Source organism: Schistocerca gregaria, chromosome 8, assembly GCF_023897955.1.
Source record: "Schistocerca gregaria isolate iqSchGreg1 chromosome 8, iqSchGreg1.2, whole genome shotgun sequence".
Classification (NCBI taxonomy): domain Eukaryota; kingdom Metazoa; phylum Arthropoda; class Insecta; order Orthoptera; family Acrididae; genus Schistocerca; species Schistocerca gregaria.
Genome location: NC_064927.1, coordinates 212,437,134 through 212,453,444, shown reverse-complemented (window position 1 = coordinate 212,453,444; position 16,311 = coordinate 212,437,134). Strand labels below are relative to the sequence as shown.

Sequence of the window (16,311 nt, the reverse complement as noted above, 5' to 3'; positions counted from 1 at the left end):
CTTTCATATGAATTACATGCCCTATTTTGGTCGACAAACCTGCGGAAAATTGCTCCTATAGGGGTGCAAAAAAGACGAACAAGCTTCCACGTAAAACACACAAACTCAAAAGTGGGTTACCAGAGCCTCATTGTACCTCTATCAGCACCATTAAAATTTTTCTAAATCTGGTACGTGGACATATTACTGTTTTTTATGCTCAAGGAGAATATGGCACTTTTTGTAAAAGTGGGAAAGAGACAGGAAAGCAATAAATACGGGAGCCGACCGCTGTGGCCGAGCTGTTCTAGGCGCTTCAGTCCGGAACGGCGCTGGTGCTACGGTCGCACGCTCGAGAAGACACAAGAGCAGTAAGAAGGAATGGTTCAGATACTAAAAATAAGAGAGAGCAATAGCGAGACATTTCTAATGAGGAGACAATAGTAGTAAGACATAATGAAGGAGATTGCGGTTGGGATGCAGGAGACAGTGACAGTTAGACACAAAGAGATAATTACAACGAGTTCGGCTGAATGAGTGAGTGAGAATGGCAAAGTGGGGGTGAGTGGGTACGAGCAACTTACAGCGATGTACTTGTGGGTGTGAGCGAGTTGCTGTTAGTGGAGCTTTTGGAAGTGAGAGGTGAGTTGCATGTTAAGAAGACAGCGAATATGTTCGCACGCTAAAATTTTTGGAAAAGTTTTTAAACATGCTGACGGATGTAGAGTGAGGCAGCTGGTAGCCTACTTCTCAGTCACAGTCTGTTCTTTGGAATGTAATCTCCTTTCTGTGCACTGGGAGGGGCATTTTTCAGCTGGTAGCCTGTTACGTAGGAAACCGAAACAACGGTTATTCCACGATGAAGTTACAAACAGTAGAGAAAAGTAATTGTATTAATTTGAGGTGAGGGATCCGGGTTCGAAAACGACCGAGACGTTACTCATATGCGAAAATCGATCAGATATATCTGACATTGAAATATGCCTACATATTTCAGTACTGTAGTTCCTGAGATTGTAGTGTGGGCAAAATTCAGAGGGCGTAGTGTCAACCAAAACAAGAAAAATATAGCGCCGTTGTGGGCTTCAAAATGAATTTCAGAGCCACAAGCACGTGCGCCTCTTCGATACTGTCAAACACAAATCTTCTACTGCGAGCTCCTTGGTTTCCGTTCTTTGGGTGGAGGTAGTATGACCTAAATTTCCAGTAAAAATTGGCCTTAAAATGTATACCTTAAGAACAAGGAGCACTTGTGCAGTGGAGGGAGCGCGTTTCACAGTAGTGAAGATGAAGAAGTGCCCATAGCTATTAAGCTATTCATTTTAGAGCCCGTGGGCAACTAACTTTTTTTTCTTTTTGGTGGTTACTATCATCTCTGAAAGTTGCGTGCACTAAATTTTCAGCAACAACAGTACCGGTTCTATCAGAGCTATTACAACGATTTTAATTTGTAGCTCCCGACTCAATGGTTTCCGGACCACTGTCCTCTACCTCAAATTGATACAAATAACCAAAGTCCCCTACATCAAATTGATACAAGTATCCTTTTTCATCATCCCTGAAAATATGTAGGATCGTCATGGAATCACCCTGTAAACAGGAAATACTTCTTAAACTATACCATCGTCATAAGTACTATATAGCTTCACCAAAATTTTGTTATCGAGTTCCACACACGTTTCGGAAAAGACCTAATGCCTGACGTGAAAATGTGCAGAATCAGCAGTGCGTAATTAGAGCCACACAGTACAAGTACATAAATGTGGTACAATGAGAAACAAATAAACTTTCCCTGTATTTAACAGACTGTGTACGTTCAGTAATTAGTACTCTAGGAAAAGAGAAATAAGCTGAGATGAAGTCACAATGTACGCGAGATTCATTTTTTCGGAATGCTGCTGGCAGACTCCTTGTGCGCAGCAACCATATCCCCATGACACGTCCAATGTAGACAGTCCGTTTGTTGCCAGGCGACATGTACACCTTTTTGTCTTAAGTCACTATGATGATATTGCTCACAGCCAGGGTTGAGATGTCTCCTTTTTCTTGCGTATTTGACATTAGGATATTAATGAATAGGCATGTAAAAATACAAGTGTTTTATATCCTCGCATATTGCGTCTACAGGTTCTGTATCTGTGCAGAATCTCTTGACAGGTTTTGGAAGAACCTTCTAGCGCTCGAGATTAATCTGGGCCGCTCATAGTCGAAGAGTACAATGCGCAAAGGTTTGTAATATCGCTGTCGAGAAAACTCTCGAGATCGAATAACATACAAGGTGAGGCAGCTGAGACAGGACACCCCAAATGTATCCAGCATGAGCCGGCCGGTGTGGCCGCGCGGTTCTGGCGCTTCAGTCTGGAACCGCGTGACCGCTACGGTCGCAGGTTCGAATCCTGCCTCGGGCATGGATGTGTGTGATGTCCTTAGGTTAGTTATGTTTAAGTAGTTCTAAGTTGTACAGGACTGATGACCACAGATGTTAAGTCCCATAGTGCTCAGAGCCATTTGAACCATTTTTTATCCAGCATGAAAAAACATAACAAGGTTATGGTGGACAACATGGAGAATTTCGCAAGTGATTTTTATCGGTTGTAGTCGTCGAATTACAGCACAGATTTTCCTTTTTACTAATGAAAATATCTACTTTTACCAGTGTCATTTGAAAGAAGCTTCTAAGAGAACTTGAATGACGTTACACGTATAGCACATGATCAAATAGTATCGAGGTAACAGCATCGCAGACCACTCTTCTGCCGTCAGGGTAGGAGATTCCACTAACGTGTGCCCTGTTATACCGAAGGTATGCAAACACGTAACTTAGGTACAGTTTGTGTGTTTATTATCACGGCTCTCATACCAAATGGTCAAAATGTTGCTACAGCTATGAGGTGATTCTGCGGAAACAATAGCGCACGTTGAATTTCATGTGGAGTTAACGCCAGCACAGATACAGAGCTTCGTGACTTCGGTAGCCTTCAGTGTTTTCTAATAGACCTCTTGTTTTAAGTTTGGCCGTATATGAAATTATAGACTTGTTAAGCTTGGTGAGTGTGCAGACTTTTCCAATGCTCTTCAGATGTTGTCTTACGATATTCTTTCATTAGAGGTGCAGAATGGGAGCGACATCCGTCATGTTGGCACCATACGGATTTCCTTATGACCAGTGAGATGTCCTGCAATAACTGCGGCACCAGCGTATCTAACGAACTGGGGATACTCGACTGTGTTTAGCTTCCCATTAGTAAACACGGACCAATAATGCGGGTAAGCGAAGATTCTTCCTTAAATTATGAATAAACATGTAACATCACTTTGCGCTTTTCGTAGCAAAAATTCAGAGAACTGCAACCAATTTAGAACGTCATTGCCATGAAGCCGTAGATGCAGAGAAATACGTAGAGGATGAAATGCCATTAAACTCAGAGTTCGCGAAATACTCATTTAATTAATCCCTCTCGTAGTTCCGAGGTGCGTCTTACTGATATTCAGACTTTATGGTACTGATGTTACATTGCTAGTTTCATTTTTGTCATCAGTTAATCTTCTCTTTCCGAGTTGTATTTAATTCTCCAGGCTTCCAACTTCTAGAACACTTTTTATAATGTTCGCAAAGACAGATCGTGAGAGCTTGGATATTATTAAGCAAACATCCACACCACCGGTCTAACAGTCTGGAGCTATTCGCCATAAACGATATTCACTTGTTTTGACGGTCCTATACATTGTGAATGTCTGCATAGCTTTACGAACGCATTACCTAATGCCTACAACAGCAGAACACCGACTGATGGGCTGTGAGTGCACAGATACACACGAACAGTGAATGAATTACGTATTTGCTTATCTTTGGTGTAATAGGGCAGATGTTTGTGGAAACTCTTCATTAGCGCGGAACAGTGGGTTTGGGCGATGTTATCTCGATACTAAATGATCAGGTCCTACACATTTTATGTCGTTCCACATCTATTGCTTCTTTCAAGTGCCACAGAAAAGCATATATAATTCTAAGCGAAAAAAAAGAAAAGCCAACTCTTTGTCATATAATGGCGATTGTAAAGGATAAACATTACTTGCGAATGTGAGAGAATTCACCGTATTATCTGCTGTAACTTGGCGAAAACCTCACCCCGACACATATGTTCTTGTTGAGTGTATTTGGGATGGTCTGTGTTAGCTGTCTCACCTTGTAAAACTGCCAAGCAAATCAGCACTAGGGCGAAATACGGTGATAGCAATTTAAATTGTTACATTGGGAACGACTTAACGAAACGCTACCGAGCTCATACTCCAGTATTACCATGCCTTTGGAAATGTTTGTTAAGAAAGTATTCCAAATTGAAGCTTTTTTTTTTTAGTACGGAAAAAATTTCTATATATAAAGAAATATGTCGTACGTGATGGGTATTGAATTAATGGGTGTTTATAACGTTCCTCAACTTCACTGCTGGATGTCGCAACTCATGTTACCCAGAGAACATGAAACATGCGCAATTTGTCGCCATGTTTCGGACTTCGGAAGGATTGAATCACTGGTGAGAAGGATACGCGAGCATCAATCCGACAGGTTGCGTAGAACGATAGTAAAATGTTATGACAAAAAACCGAATGATGTCGAGCTGGACGCCGTGTGAGTTGCCACACATCCATTTTAGCTTGAGGCAACGAAAGGAACGGGGTAGCGAAATCCACATATAGTATATGGCGGTAGTATCTCGTACACAAGATGCAAAGTGGCAGTGCAGTGCCAGAGCCGTCACTTTTAACAAGATGATCCAGACGTGATTATGGCTACACGACGGGAATTAACAGACTTTTAACGTCGGATGGTAGTTGAAGTTAGACGCAATGGAAACACAATTTCGGAATTCATTAGAGAATTCAATATTCTGATATCCACAGCGTCAAGAGCGTGTCGAGAATACCAAATTTCAGGCATTACGTCTCACCACGAACAACTCAGTGGCTGACGACCCTCACTTAACGACCGAGAGCAGCGGACAGTTGCGTAGAGTTGTCACTGTGAACGTACACGCAACAGTACGTGAAATAACCTCAAAAATGAATGTGCAGCGTACGATGTGTTCATTAGGACAGTGCGGCAAAATCTGACGTCGATGGGCTGTGACAGCCGAAGACGGGCCCGTGTGCCTTTTCTAAAAGCATGACACCGCCTGCAGCCTCGTCACAACATTCGTTGGACAGTGTTGTTGTTGTTGTCTTTAGTCCTGAGACTGGTTTGATGCAGCTCTCCATGCTACTCTATCCTGTGCAAGCTGCTTCATCTCCCAGTACCTACTGCATCCTACATCCTTCTGAATCTGCTTAGTGTACTCATCTCTCGGTCTCCCTCTTCGATTTTTACCCTCCACGCTGCCCTCCAATGCTAAATTTGTGATCCCTTGATGCCTCAAAACATGTCCTACCAACCGATCCCTTCTTCTAGTCAAGTTGTGCCACAAACTTCTCCCCAATCCTATTCAATACCTCCTCATTAGTTACGTGATCTATCCACCTTATCTTCAGTATTCTTCTGTAGCACCACATTTCGAAAGCTTCTATTCTCTTCTTGTCCAAACTAGTTATTGTCCATGTTTCACTTCCATACATGGCTACACTCCAAACAAATACTTTCAGAAACGACTTCCTGATACATAAATCTATATTCGATGTTAACAAATTTCTCTTCTTCAGAAACGCTTTCCTTGCTATTGCCAGTCTACATTTTATATTCTCTCTACTTCGACCATCGTCAGTTATTTTACTTCCTAAATAGCAAAACTCCTTTACTACTTTAAGTGTCTCATTTCCTAATCTAATTCCCTCAGCATTACACGATTTAATTTGACTACATTCCATTATCCTCGTTTTGCTTTTGTTAATGTTCATCTTATATCCTCCTTTCAAGACACTGTCCATTCCGTTCAACTGCTCTTCCAAGTCCTTTGCCATCTCTGACAGAATTACAATGTCATCGGCGAACCTCAAAGTTTTTACTTCGTCTCCATGAATTTTAATACCTACTCCAAATTTTTCTTTTGTTTCCTTTACTGCTTGCTCAATGTACAGATTGAATAACATCGGGGAGAGGCTACAACCCTGTCTCACTCCTTTCCCAACCACTGCTTCCCTTTCGTGCCCCTCGACTCTTATGACTGCCATCTGGTTTCTGTACAAATTATAAATAGCCTTTCGCTCCCTGTATTTTACCCCCGCCACCTTTAGAATTTGAAAAATGAGTATTCCAGTCAACATTGTCAAAAGCTTTCTCTAAGTCTACAAATGCTAGAAACGTAGGTTTGCCTTTTCTTAATCTTTCTTCTAAGATAAGTCGTAAGGTCAGTATTGCCTCACGTGTTCCAACATTTCGACGGAATCCAAACTGATCCTCCCCGAGGTCTGCATCTACCAGTTTTTCCATTCGTCTGTAAAGAATTCGCGTTAGTATTTTGCAGCCGTGGCTTATTAAATTGATAGTTCGGTAATATTCACATCTGTCAGCACCTGCTTTCTTTGGGATTGGAATTATTATATTCTTCTTGAAGTCTGAGGGTATTTCGCCTGTCTCATACATCTTGCTCACCAGCTGGTAGAGTTTTGTCAGGACTGGTTGTCCCAAGGCCGTCAGTAGTTCTAATGGAATGTTGTCTACTCCGGGGGCCTTGTTACGACTCAGGTCTTTCAGTGCTCTGTCAAACTCTTCACGCAGTATCGTATCTCCCATTTCGTCTTCATCTACATCCTCTTCCATTTCCATAATATTGTCGTCAAGTACATCGCCCTTGTATAAACCTTCTATATACTCCTTCCACCTTTCTGCCTTCCCTTCTTTGCTTAGAACTGGGCTGCCATCTGAGCTCTTGGTATTCATACACGTGGTTCTCTTCTCTCCAAAGGTCTCTTTAATTTTCCTGTAGGCAGTATCTATCTTACCCCTAGTGAGATAAGCTTCTACAACCTTACATTTGTCCTCTAGCCATCCCTGTTTAGCCATTTTGCACTTCCTGTCGATCTCATTTCTGAGACGTTTGTATTCTTTTTGCCTGCTTCATTTACTGCATTTTTATATTTTCTCCTTTCATCAATTAAATTCAATATTTCTTCTGTTACTCAAGGATTTCTAGCAGCCCTCGTCTTTGTACCTACTTTATCCTCTGCTGCCTTCACTACTACATCCCTCAGAGCTACCCATTCTTCTTCTACTGTATTTCTTTCCCCCATTCCTGTCAATTGCTCCTTTATGCTCTCCCTGAAACTCTGTACAACCTCTGGTTCTTTCAGTTTATCCAGGTCCCATCTCCTTAATTTCCCACATTTTTGCAGTTTCTTCAGTTTTAATCTACAGGTCATAACCAATAGATTGTGGTCAGAGTCCACATCTGCCCCTGGAAATGTCTTACAACTTAAAACCTGGTTCCTAAATCTCTGTTTTACCATTATATAATCTATCTGATACCTTTTAGTATCTCCAGGGTTCTTCCACGTATACAACCTTCTTTCATGATTCTTAAACCAAGTGTTAGCTATGATTAAGTTGTGCTCTGTGCAAAATTCTACTAGGCGGCTTCCTCTTTCATTTCTTAGCCCCAATCCATATTCACCTACTATGTTTCCTTCTCTCCCTTTTCCTACACTCGAATTCCAGTCACCCATTACTATTAAATTTTCGTCTCCCTTCACTATGTGAATAATTTCTTTTATTTCATCGTACATTTCTTCGATTTCTTCATCATCTGCAGAGCTAGTTGGCATATAAACTTGTACTACTGTAGTAGGTGTGGGCTTCGTATCTATCTTGGCCACAATAATGCGTTCATTATTAACCTACTCCTGCATTACCCCTATTTGATTTTGTGTTTATAACCCTGTAGTCACCTGACCAGAAGTCTTGCTCCTCCTGCCACCGAACTTCACTAATTCCCACTATATCTAACTTTAACCTATCCATTTCCCTTTTTAAATTTTCTAACCTACCTGCCCGATTAAGGGATCTGACATTCCACGCTCCGATCCGTAGAACGCCAGTTTTCTTTCTCCTGATAACGACATCCTCCTGAGTAGTCCCCGCCCGGAGATCCGAATGGGGGACTATTTTACCTCCGGAATATTTTACCCAAGAGGATGCCATCATCATTTAATCATACAGTAAAGCTGCATGTCCTCGGGAAAAATTACGGCTGTAGTTTCCCCTTGCTTTCAGCCGTTCGCAGTACCAGCACAGTAAGGCCGTTTTGGTTAGTGTTACAAGGCCAGATCAGTCAATCATCCAGACTGTTGCCTTTGCAACTACTGAAAAGGCTGCCCCTCTTCAGGAACCACGCGTTTGTCTGGCCTCTCAACAGATACCCCTCCGTTGTGGTTGCACCTACGGTACGGCCATCTGTATCGCTGAGGCACGCAAGCCTCCCCACCAACGGCAAGGTCCATGGTTCATGAGGCGGGGCCCAGTCAGATGAGTCCCGATTAGAGTCCGTAAGAGTTGATGGTAAGGTTCGAATGTGGCGCAGACCTCACAAAGCTATCGCCTCACGCTGTCAACAAGGCATTGTGCAAGATGGTGGTGGCTCCATAATGATGCGGGCTATGTTTACATGGAATAGGCTGGGTACTCTGGACCAACTCACTGAAAATGATTACGTTCGGCTACTTGAAGTCCATTTGCAGCCATTCGTGGGCTTCATTTCCCAAACAAAAATTAAATTTTTGTCGATGGGAATGTGCCTTGTCAACGGGCTCTAATTGTTCTAGTTTAGTTGGAAGAACATTTTGGACAATTCGAGTGCATGATTAGGAACTCGGCTCGCCCGGTATGAATCTCATGGAACATTTGTGGGACATAATCGACAGGTCAGTTCCTGCACGACAGCCTGCACCGCCAAAATTTTCGCAAATATTGACAGCTATAGGCAGCATAGCTCAATATTTCTACAGAGGGCTTCAAACGACTTGTGGAGTCCATGTATCGTCGAGCTGCTGCACTAAGCCGGGCAAAACGAGGTCTTATGTGATGTTAGGACGTACTCATTCATTTTGGCACATCACTGTAAACCAAATTGTTATGGGTTGTTCACCGCTGAACCATACCCCTGAGACTTACACAGTGTAGAGCCAGTTTCAGCTTGGATATCGAGTGGCACTGTGTTCAGTAATGAGTCTACATTCTGTCTGAAACAGTCACGAAGCGGCTACACGGGTAGCAGGGGTTGTGTGGCGTGGACTGGGCAGCGTTTTAGGTTAGATGGTCTCGGACAAGTACAGAAAGGGCAACAGCCTCAAAGGGTGCGGGGCGCTGTCAGGACATGGGGGGACCAAGCAGCAATCGGTATTTTAAATGTAAACTGTCACAGCTGCATTGGTAAAGTACCGGAACTTCAAGCGCTGATAGAAAGAACCGAAGCTGAAATCTTTATAGGTACAGAAAGCTGGCAGAAGCCAGAGATAAATTCAGCCGAAATATTTACTAAGGCACAGACGGTGTTTAGAAAGGATAGATTGCATGCAACCGGTGGTGGCGTGTTTTTCGCTGTTAGTAGTAGTTAATCCTGTAGTGAAGTAGAAGTGGATAGTTCCTGTGTAATATTATGGGTGGAGGTTACACTCAACAACCGAGCTAGGTTAATAATTGGCTCCTTTTACCGACCTCCCGACTCAGCAGCATTAGTGGCAAAACAACTGAGAGAAAATGTGGAATACATTTCACATCAATTTTCTCAGCATATTATAGTCTTAGGTGGGGATTTCAATTTAAAAGATATAGACTGGGACACTCAGATGTTTAGGACGGGTGGTAGCGACAGAGCATCGAGTGACATTATATGAGTGCACTATCCGAAAATTACCTCGAGCAATTAATCAGAGAACCGACTCTTGAAGATAACATCTTGGACCTACTGATAACAAACACACCCGAACTATTCGATTCTGTAAGTGCAGAACAGGGAATCAGTGATCATAAGGCCGTTGCAGCATCCCTGAATATCAAAGTTAATAGGAATATAAAAAAGGGAGGAAGGTTTATCTGTTTAGCAAGCGTAATAGAAGGCAGATTTCAGACTACCTAACAGATCAAAACGAAAATTTCTTTTCCGACACTGACAATGTTGAGTGTTTATGGAAAAAGTTCAAGGCAATCGTAAAATGCGTTTTAGACAGGTACGTGCCGAGTAAAACTGTGAGGGACGGGTAAAACCCACCTTGGTTCAACAACAAAGTTAGGAAACTACTGCGAAAGCAAAGAGAGCTTCACTCCAAGTTTAAACGCAGCCATAACCTCCCAGACAAACAGAAGCTCAACGATGTAAAAGTTAGCGTAAGGGGGGGGGGGGCTATGCGCGAAGCGTTCAGTGAATTAGAAAGTAACATTCTATGTACCGACTTGTCAGAAAATCCTAGGAAGTTCTGGTCTTACGTTAAATCAGTAAGTGGCTCGAAACAACATATCCAGACACTCCGGGATGATGATGGCATTGAAACAGAGGATGACATGCGTAAAGCTGAAATACTAAACACCTTTTTCCAAAGCTATTTCACAGAGGAAGACCACACTGCAGTTCCTTCTCTAAATCCCCGTACAAACGAAAAAATGGCTGACATCGAAATAAGTGTCCAAGGAATAGAAAAGCAACGAATCACTCGACAGAGGGAACTCCACTGTATCTGACAGGATACCAATTCGATTCTACACAGAGTACGCGAAGGAGCTTGCCCTCCTTCTAACAGCCGCGTAACGCAAGTCTCTAGAGGAACGGAAGGTTCCAAATGATTGGAAAAGAGCACAGGTAGTCCCAGTCTTCAAGAAGGGTCGTCGAGCAGATGCGCAATACTATAGACCTATATCTCTGACGTCGATCTGTTGTAGAATTTTAGAACATGTGTTTTGCTCGAGTATTACGTCGTTTTTGGAAACCCACAATCTACTCTGTAGGAATCAACATGGATTCCGGAAACAGCGATCGTGTGAGACCCAACTCGCTTTATTTGTTCATGAGACCCAGAAAATATTAGATGCAGGCTCCCAGGTAGATGCTATTTTCCTTGACTTCCGGAAGGCATTCGATACAGTTCCGCACTCTCGCCTGATAAACAAAGTAAGAGCCTACGGAATATCACACCAGCTGTGAGGCTTGTTTGAGGAGTTTTTAGCAAACAGAACACAGCATGTTGTTATCAATGGAGAGACGTCTACAGACGTTAAAGTAACCTCTGGCGTGCCACAGGGAAGTGTTATGGGACCTCTGCTTTTCACAATATATATAAATGACCTAGTAGATTGTGTCGGAAGTTCCATGCGGCTTTTCACGGATGATGCTGTAGTATACAGAGAAGTTGCAGCAATAAAAAATTGTAGCGAAATGCAGGACGATCTGCAGCGGATAGGCACTTCGTTCAGGGAGTGGCAACTAACCCTTAACATATACAAATGCAATGTATTGCGAATACATAGAAAGAAGGATCCTTTACTGTATGATTATATGTTAGCGGAACAAACACTGATAGCAGTTACTTCTGTAAAATATCTGGGAGTATGCGTGCGGAACGATTTGAAATGGAATGATCATATAAAATTAATAGTTGGTAAGGCGGGTACCAGGTTGAGATTCATTGGGAGAGTCCTTAGAAAATGTAGCCCATCAACAAAGGAGGTGGCTTACAAAACACTCGTTCGACCTATACTTGAGTATTGCTCATCAGTGTGGGATCCGTACCAGGTCGGGTTGACGGAGGATATAGAGAAGATACAAAGAAGAGCGGCGCGTATCGTCACAGGGTTATTTGGTAACCGTGATAGCGTTACGGAGATGTTCAGCAAACTCAAGTGGCAGACTCTGCAAGAGAGGCGCTCTGCATCGCGGTGTAGCTGGCTCGCCAGGTTTCGAGAGGGTGCGTTTCTGGATGAGGTATCGAATATATTGCTTCCCCCGATTTATACCTCCCGAGGAGATCACGAATGTAAAATTAGAGAGATTCCGGCAGTCGTTCTTCCCGCGAACCATACGCGACTGGAACAGAAAATGGAGGTAATGACAGTGGCACGTAAAGTGCCCTCCGCCACACACCGTTGGGTGGCTTGCGGAGTATAAATGTAGATGTAGATGTAGATAACGGTGCATGTTACAGCAGATGAAGTGCTGAAAGCATAAGGAAACCAACGATTCCCGAGAACAGTATTAGATATGATAACAGGGATGATTTGGTATTACGAGCAGAGTCGCAATGGCATATTCCAGTACTACACACCACAAACATCTTGAAGTACGTGACAATGTTTGGATGTACGCCTGGCCTGCCCGAGCTCCTGGTTTGTCCTCCATAGAACAAATCTAGGCTGCAACCTACATCTTCATCTACAATTATACTTCGCAAGCCATCTTGCGGTATGTGACGGAGGGTACTTTTTTTACCATTGTCATTGGCCCCCTTTTCCTGTTCCGCACGTGACTAGTTTGGGGGAAGAACGATTGCTGTTATGCCCCATGTGGTCTCTAAGCAGACCACTTTTATCTTTATGAGCTTTGTGAGTGCTATACATTGGAGGAAGCAATATACTTGTGCGCTCTTCCAAGATAGCACGCTCTCGATACTCTGGCAATAACCACACTGCGATTCAGAAGGCCTCTTTCGCTGCGTCTGTCATTGGAGTTTGTTGATTACCTCTGTACCGCTTTCATGCTTACTACATGAACCTGTAACGAAATGCGCTGCTCTTCTTGGGATCTCCTTTATTTTCCCGTCCGCTTCGATCTGGACGGTTTCCATACTGGCGAGTGTTATTCAAGTATTTGTCGACGAGTGTTTTGTAGGCTTCTTCTTTTATTGATGGGCTACAATTCCTTAAGATTGTATGAATGAATCTCAATCTGGCATCTGCATTACTCACGATTGAATTTGTCTGATTGTTCCATTTCAAATCACTCGTATTTGTGCTCCTATATATTTTATGGAGGCAACTGCTTCCTGAGATTGTTCTGTAGTAGTGTAATCATACAATAATGGGTCTTTCTGTTTAGGAACGCCGCAGTACTTAACATTGGTGTATGTTGCGTGTCAATCCCAGCTCACTGCACCAAAAGTCGATCCTCTGTAGGACATCCTGCATTTTCCTCGCATTATTTATCCGTGTGACAATACTTATAATAAAATATATCAAGAAGCTTTTAGTACAGTAATTTGAATGAGCTTTTCCCCACTTACTGATATTTACTCAAGATGTTTCTATCTTATCGACTAATACGCCGTTAAGTGTTGCTACTTGTGTCGCCTAGGAGAACAATAAACTAAACCAACTGAGCAAATCGCAGTTTCAATTTAAATCTACAAGCAATTTCCTGACAACCACATTGTGCGTCGACTTAGACGACAATCAACAGGGAATTTAATCACAATTGATAAACAGATGAAATGGGAAACGGGAAGTAATTAGCGCTTGTCTCATTATCGGAAAACGAGGTCCGACAAACGACTAACGCAACTAGTAATTTCGGCTCGGAGGAAAGTTTAACTGCCAGACTTCCACTGTAACGCCTTAACAGAATACAGACCGACTGTAGGCGGTAGGAATCCCGTAATTCACAACGAGACGCGTCTCATCTGCGAAATGTAGACCGAGTGTTTCGAAGGCCATTTGTTTCTGCTCAAGCGACTATTCATAATTTATCTTGCTACTGTTGCAGGTCAATAAGTTCTTCGTGGAATCGCTATAATATTTATCTTTTCTGTTAGTCTCTGTAAGGCTGAGATGTGAGTGCTTCCTACATAGCATTGCAGCATTGAAAACTACTTTCTAGGCAGCTAATGGTTAGTCCCTACCTGCGCCCTTATCTGTCAGTATATTTGAGGCTTCATGCGAAGAAAATCGAGTAGGTAATGGTCAACCGAATGCTCAAAGGCGTTATAAGTAGCTAGTCGTTTCCCTCCAACTCACTATCTATGTCTAGAAAGTGTTCAGAAATTCCCGTTACAAACTTCTAGGACTTGTAGAAGGCAGTGAGCACATAATATTTTTAACAGGAAGCAATGCCCAGAAACGGTTTCAATTCAGTTGTGTAACTCGTCCACTTCTTCTGAGGGAAAGAGAAAAGTTTTAGAGTTTTTGTACTGTTATGCAATAGAGTAGACACGATGACATGTACTACCTCACACGGTCACCTGGTGTCACTTAACGTCTACACTGCTATGAGACTTTTGTAGAGGCAGAGCTGCTGGCGCGAGGTCTGGCAGCCGCACTAGAAACTGAAGACATACCAGGTGCGATGAAGAGCGTGTACTACAAAAGGGTTCTTTTTTCTTTTGGAATAACAAACACGTAATGTTAAAGAGTTTATGTTTAAGTAAGATGAGTACAGTGTAATATCAACAGTAACAGAAAATGGAATAACGGGAGCAGGATTCGTTATCAGTAGGAAGATAGGGCAGGGAATTTGTTACTGTAATTAGTTCAATGAAGATTTGTTCTCACCTGAGCTAACAGCAAACCAACACCGACAACGATAATTCAGTTATATATGCCGACGTCGCAAGCCAAAGATGAAGAGATGCAGAATGTATATGAATACATTGAACAGGTAATTCAATAGGTAAAGGGAGTTCAAAATATAATGATCATGGGTGATTCGAATGCGGCTCTAGGAAAAGGAGTAGAAGAAAGCGTTACGGGAGAAAATATACTCGGTACTACGATTGAGAGACAAGAAGAACTAACTCAGTTCTAAAATAAATATCAACTAGTAATAGCGAATACTCTGTTCAAGAATCACAAGAGGATGTTCGGGAGACGCGGAAAGATTCCAGTTAGGTAACTTCTTGGTCAGAAAAATATTTCGCAATAAGATACTGGATTTTAAAGCGTACCCAAGAGCAGATAAAGACTCTGATAACAATTTAGTAGTGATAAAAAGTAAGAAGAAATTTAAGAGGCTACCCAGAAAAATTTAATGCCCAAAGAAGTGGGACACGGAAGCACTAAGCAATGAGGAGATACGGATCAAGCTCTATAGGTACTGCAATAAGAAATAGTTCAGTAGGCAGCACAGTTTAAAAGGAATGGCCATCACTAACATATACAATCACAGAAGTTGGAAAGTAAACCTTGGTACAAGGAAGGCCACAGCTAAGAAATCTTGAGTAAAAGATTAAATACTTTCGCCTGATGGTTAAAAGAAGGAAGTACAAAATTCTATGGGAAATTCAGGATAACAGAATTATAAGTAGCTTAGGAATGAAATAAATAGGAAGTGCAGGAAAGCAAAGCGAAATGGCTGCATGGAAAATGGTAAGTATTCGAAAAAGAAATGGTGGTAACATTAACAGTGCATTGGGAATGCCACTGTTAAATGCAGAGGAGAAAGCGGATAGATTGAAAGAGTTTGTTGAAGGCCTCTACGAGGGGGAAGACTTGTCCGATGGGGTAGAATTAGAAACAGGCGTCAGTATAGACGAGATATCTAATCCAGTTTTAGAACCAGAATTTAAAAGATTTTTGGCAGTAGACAATATTCTGTGCGAACTATTGATAGCCTTGGGAGAGCCAGCCATGACAAAACTCTTCTATCAGATGCGCAAGATATATGTCAGGCGGATCCAGTGATATAATAATAAATTGAAAGGGCTTTAGAAGAATTAAGATACAATCAGGCAGAAGGAATAGATGTCATTTCATCGGAATTTATAAAATCATTGGCGGATGTGGCAACAAAACGACTACCGGTATTCAGTTTGGTGTGCAGAATGTAGGTGTGGCGATGTAACATTTGGATTTCTAAAAAAATATCACCCACACAATTATGAAGATTATAAGAGCCATCAAGCGTGCAGATTGTGGCACAGTCAGCTTAACAGGTTATGCATGCAAGTTGCTGACAAGAATAATATACAGAAGAAAGGGAAAGAAACTTGCGGATGTGCTAGATATAAAAAGGTTGAAGGGTGCTTGAAATTCTGAGAAAACTGGGGATATGCGATAGGAGAATACGGGTAATATACATACAATATCTTTAAGCGTCAAGAAGGAACAATAAGACTGGAAGACCAAGAACAAAGAGCTCGGACTAAAAAGAGTGTACGGCCAGAATGTAATTTTTCGCCTCTACTGTACAATCTTTATATTGAAAAAGCAATGGAACGAGCAGTCAAATGAGTGCAGAATATGAATTGAGAGTAAATCGAAGAAAGACAAAGAGAAATAGTAGAAATGAGAACAGAAACTTAACAGCAGGATAGGTGGTCACAAAATAGATGACGTTAAGGAATTCCACTACATCCTTAGTAGAATAACCCATAGCTGACGGAGCAAGGAGGACATCAAAATCAGAATGGGACAGGAGAATATGGCATTAG

The 16,311-nt window shown here is 42.1% G+C and overlaps 1 protein-coding gene across 1 annotated transcript in view; it reads right to left on the bottom strand.

Moving 5' to 3' along the window:
* Positions 1-16,311, bottom strand: part of LOC126284403 (uncharacterized) — a 297,854-nt gene that overhangs the window by 1,400 nt on the left and 280,143 nt on the right. The window lies entirely within an intron of this gene.